The sequence below is a fragment of the Myotis nattereri genome (assembly GCF_964212035.1).
Source record: "Myotis nattereri genome assembly, chromosome: 12".
Classification (NCBI taxonomy): domain Eukaryota; kingdom Metazoa; phylum Chordata; class Mammalia; order Chiroptera; family Vespertilionidae; genus Myotis; species Myotis nattereri.
The window spans coordinates 57,070,443-57,075,796 of record NC_138087.1 but is presented as its reverse complement, the minus strand read 5'-3'; positions in this window follow the sequence as shown (position 1 = coordinate 57,075,796).

Genomic DNA, 5,354 nt, shown 5'->3' with positions numbered 1-5,354 from the left:
TGCCACTCTTTCTTGGTCTTTTCCCAGCAACAAGTCAAACTGCATTTCTACATTCACTAGTACTTTGTCTCTTGGTTTACACAACCATCATGAGTTATTTACTGGCAGCAGAAGGACATGCCTGCATACTCTCTCCCCATCCCCTGGAGTGGGGAGGAGAATGTGCTTTATGTGGGGGATGGGGGTTGACTTGGGCGGGTCTTTATCCCAATGTGAACTTCATGATGAAAAGCCTTCTAGAGCAGATTCAAGCCCAGCCCTGATTGCTCTAAAAATAAATAGATGAGGAGAATCTCAGAGGGCACTTTGATACTTTCAGAGAGAGCATCTAAGGATCTCTGGGAAATGAGTAAAAGGAAGGACTAGGTAGTGGTGGACACAGCATAGTTTTGCTCTTCTGGGAGCCTAAAAGGGTGACTTCAGCAATAAGGAATTTGGGTATTGATCCTCAATGATGTTTGGGAAAAACCTAATACAAATGATGTGTGATCACACAGAGAAGAGAGGGATGGTCCCTAGGAGTGGATATGGGTTCACCAAGAACCCACCAAACCACAGTTACCTTTACTTGTGGAGTTGCTGGTCTGCATGTCAGAGAAATTAAAGAGACAGGTATGTCAGGGTTTCAGTAAGGGCTCTCATGATATTGGAGTTCATGAAGGAGAAACATGCTTGCAGAATGAAGAAGTTGGGGGAATTTCAGTGGGTTTATTCAAAGGGCCAGGAAGGGCAGATGACCCTCAGTGTGGGCAGTCGCAGAGCTCTGTCTTTGGCAATCTCCTACTTAACATTTTGACCAGTGCTTCCAGTAAAATGGCACTGAGAAATGCTGAATATGAGGCAAAGCAGATCCAAGATGTAGGATGCCCTCAATAAGCTAGAACATTGGGACATAATTACAGATGAATTGTTTCAATCCTGTCCATGGGCCCTCAAATTAAACTGCTGGTAAATAGGATCAGAGACATCTGGCTTGCTGTTCATTTGAAAAAGCAAACAACAACCCCACCTGGGCCTCTTGGAGAACCATAAGTTTTCAATGACCCAAAGAGGGTGATATGACTGTTAGCAAAATGCAAGTAACTCTAGACTGCAAGGTCAGAAGGGACAGCAGTCTAGAGCCTGAGCACAGAAGGATGGCCAAGCTATTCTATATGCTTCTTGGCCCATGTGGAAGGTTTGTGATCAGTTCTGGGTATCATCTTTGAAGAGAGCCATGGACAGATTCTAAACTGGTGGCTAGGGAAGACTGAGGAATTTAGATAACACTTCTGAGGAAGAGAAGACTTGGTGGGGATGAGAGTGAGGAGGTTCCTGTGACTGTCTTTGCTGAGGAGCTGCCAAGGGTGAGGGGGAGCACCATGGCCTCCAGCAGCAGATTGGGATCCAAAGCGGATGCAATAGGAAGGCTGACTTTGGTAGAGCCTAAGAAATAATGTACAAAAATTCCATTAATCAAATAATGGAGTGGGAGCCTCAGGAGGCACTGATCTGGCCATTTCTGGTGGTATTTTTTATCACCACCACCACCACCATCATTATCATCATCATCACCAGTTGCATGCCCAATAAGTACTGTATGAAATACTTTATATGCATCATCTTATTTAATAAGGGATTTAATTATATACACTTGGAATAGTGCCTAGCACATTTGAGTGCTCAATACATACTAGTATTAGTTGCTATTTTATTAATTAAGCCACACAATAACCTTGTTATTGTGAAAGAGGAATCATTTATTTTTCACTTTACAGATAAGGAAACTAAAAGTGACCCAAAGTTGCAACACTAATTGGTAAGCTAGAACCTGAACCCAGGACTATTGACTCCAAAACTCACCATTGCCCCTTAGGCTTGGTGCATTTTTGGACCAGAGACTTGACAAGACTCTTCCCAAATAGGGCTGTGTTCCTCAATTGTGCCTTTTATCCATCCATGATCTCCTTTGTAAAGGATCTGATTTTGAAACCTTTAAGTGAGAGGGGCTTTGTGTTCCTTTGCCAGTCTGTTATGAGCTAAATTTCCTGCCCATGTACACTTAGGACCTGTCCAGACAACATGGAACCATCTTTCCACTGTTCTCAAACCACATGAGGAGCAGGGGTAGAAGAGGAGGCTTCAGGCTCTGCTGGTCCACCCCAGGCTTAGCACTGACTCCTGGAGGGTTTAGTCATAGACTGTCTCTTAGCCAGACACTTTCCCCTGATAACCAGACGGAGAATTAGTTTCGTGTCTAATTCAGTGGAGGACTCTGGCCAAGTCATCTTACCTCTCTCTGGTGTTGATCCTCAGCAGCATTCTTTGCTTCTTTAAGACTATTTTCTCTGCAGTCACATACGGGCATCTTCAAGGAGAGACATGTGGAGTAGAGGCACATGCAGGGAGTTTGGGGTCAGACAGACTGGGTTTGGGCTCTATCATTGTCTCTGCTGAGTGTCATTAGGCATATCATTTCATCCATCTGGACCTCAGTCTCATAAGCCGGGTGTCATTAGGCACATCATTTAATCCATCTGGACCTCAGTCTCATAATTTGAAAAACTGGGATTCTAACACCTATTTTTCAGGTAGTCATGAAGATTAAGATGATGCATACCAAAGTGTCTGGCACAGAGGAGGTAGGTGTTTAATAAATGGTAGCTATTATTACTACTCAAACTGTGTCACCAGACCACATTTGATGCCTGAAACTCAATTTTACGGTTTAAAAAACATGCCTTGTGAAAAGAGAAAAGCAACTTCGATTCATTCAACTAATCTTGTTTGGAGCCATCATTCATAACTTATCCATTTAAAAAATGAAAACAAATAATGAACTTTTAAAAATCCAGCTGAGCTACTTTGTTGAAAGAAACATTTCAATATAAACATGAATAAGAAATACATGGGAGATGTTTGCAAACATGGCTTGTGATTTTTTTTAACAAATGGGAGTTAGAGGAGAGGCAGCATGGGTGACAGGTCAGATTGGGAACAAGGTATTGGAAACTCAACCCAGTCCTGAGAGGAGGCAGTTTTGGGAAGTCAGATCTGGGTAGCTGACACTGGGGTGGCAAGGGGTGTCCAGCCCAATATGGAAGGAGGACAGACAGTAGGGGGAGGCCTGTTTAGCCTCCCGCTCTTGTCCTGCTCAAAGGGATGGGGTTCCTTCTGATAGGCAGTCAGTGGACCACGGTGCCCCAAAATCCCAGAAAGGGAAAAGGCACCATGTCTCAGGACCAACTCTGAACTGTGGTTTGGAGACCAGCTTCTGGCCCTTGTGTGTAGGGAGAGGACACGGGAGAAAGGATTGCTGAGGAGGTAGGGTTTTGGAAGATGAGAATTGAAGCCATACAGATCTGAGGTGATATTCATCACTTCCTAGGGGTGTACCCCTGACCATGTTGCTTTCTAAAGCCCCTACATCTCTTGCAAGGTAGACGAGCTCCTAAGGATCAGTGTTTACCACAGCCCTGGGACTTGGCATCTGCCAATGCATTTTATTCCCACTACTATGAAGGAGAAAAATCCTTAACCTAGCCACTTCTCACCACCTCCTGCCTGCACCTGGTTCTTGCCACCATACCTGGCTTATTGTAATAACCTCCTAATCGGTTTCCATGCTTCTATACCAATGATTCTTCACTTGACAGCCAGAGAGTTCATGTTAAAATATATCAGATCATGTCACTGCTCCACTTAGTATCCTCCAGTAGTTCCTACTTCATCATGTACAAGCCAAAGTCCTGACAATGCCTAGGTCCTACCTGATTCCCTCTGCCTTTGACCTTGGGTGCTATTGTTTTTCCCCTTGCTCACCCCAGCCAGTTGGCTTCCTGACTGTTCCTTGAACATGCCAGGCATACTACTGTCTTGGAGCCCCTACCATGCTGTTCCTTTATCGGGAACATCATTTGCAGGTTTTTCTTACCTCCTTTTGGCCTTTGCTGAAAAGTCACCTCAGTGTGTCCTTCTGTGACCTCCCTATTTCAAATTGCAGTCCCACCCTGTCAGTCTCAATCCTCTTTCCTGCTTTATTGTTGTTCATAAACTGACATAAAATATCTTATGCTTATTTCTGTTTATTGTCTCCCACTAGATTTTAAATTTTATGAGAACAGGATTTTAGTTTGGCTTATTTATTCCTGTGTCCTCAGCTCCTAGGACACTGCCCAGCACATAGTAGACACTGTAAAACATTTTTGCAGGAACAAATGATTATCATAGCAAAAGGCTGGACTGTAGTTCTAGAGGAACATGGACTTGAGGCTGGTGGCTGAGGCAGGAACTCATCACCAGGAAGCACACCAAGGATCCAGTTACTCAAACTGGAACACAGGCCAGGGTGGGATCTGTGAGCCAGGGGGATGACCAGACATCAGAAGTGGGGCATGAGATCAGAGGTTGGCCTGAAACCAGGCTGATGGAGAGTGAGTCTGGTTCTCCTGGGGTCTGTGCTGGTCCCAGGCCATGTGTCTTGGGGCCTAGGCACCCCATAAGTGGAGACAGAGGACAGGAAAGGCAGGTTGCCCATCAGAGCCTTCAACCACTTAGTAAATGTCAAGCAAAGTTCTAGCTTTCAACTTATTCCCAGATGGAGGTGTCAGCAGATTCTCTATATTGGTACAAACTACAAGGAAAACATAAATGACAAAGGAAATAAAAGAAAAAAAGTAAAATGCTCATTCAGAAACCTGAGCTGAAAGATTGAGGAATGGCAGATGCCAGAAGCTAATGACTAGAGGATATCTGTGACGTCAAGTGAGACACCAGCTGAGTAAGCATCTGGAGATTACATTGTCCTATGGATTTTTGTTTGTTTGTTTGTTTTTGGTGGAGATGCTCAGGTCAGCTCTGCCCAGGCAAACCTTCCAGCTTGGAGAGAAGAAAACGCTCCACTTAGCCAGCGAGGTGGTGTCTGCAGAAGCCTAGAAAGAGGAATTAGGGCAGGAAGAATTTGGCCAGTTTTCCCTGGAGCTGTCCAACGTACTCTCCAGGAGTTAAACTCAACCTCCCTTCTCCTTCATGTTTCCTGAGAACCTATCCTGTAATTCAGGGTTGCCCCTTCCTGCCTCATTGCAGAAGAGCAAATTTGTGGACATAGTCTGGTCCAACTCCTTCAGCACATGCCTGAGGGAAATGAGGTCCAGAACAACCCAAAGTCAGGGCATTGTCCCTCCTGCCTGCTGGGGAAGCTGTTTCCCATCCTCGTTCCCACTGCACTATGTAGAGAGCTGTTGGCTCTGGGTTCCAGTCCTCCCTGGGTAGCTCTATGTACTTTGAAAAACTGTGAAACCTCAGAGCATTCACCTGTAAAGTGAGGATGATAAGCAATACTTACTAGCAATGCAGAGGGCTGTTGTGAGGATTAG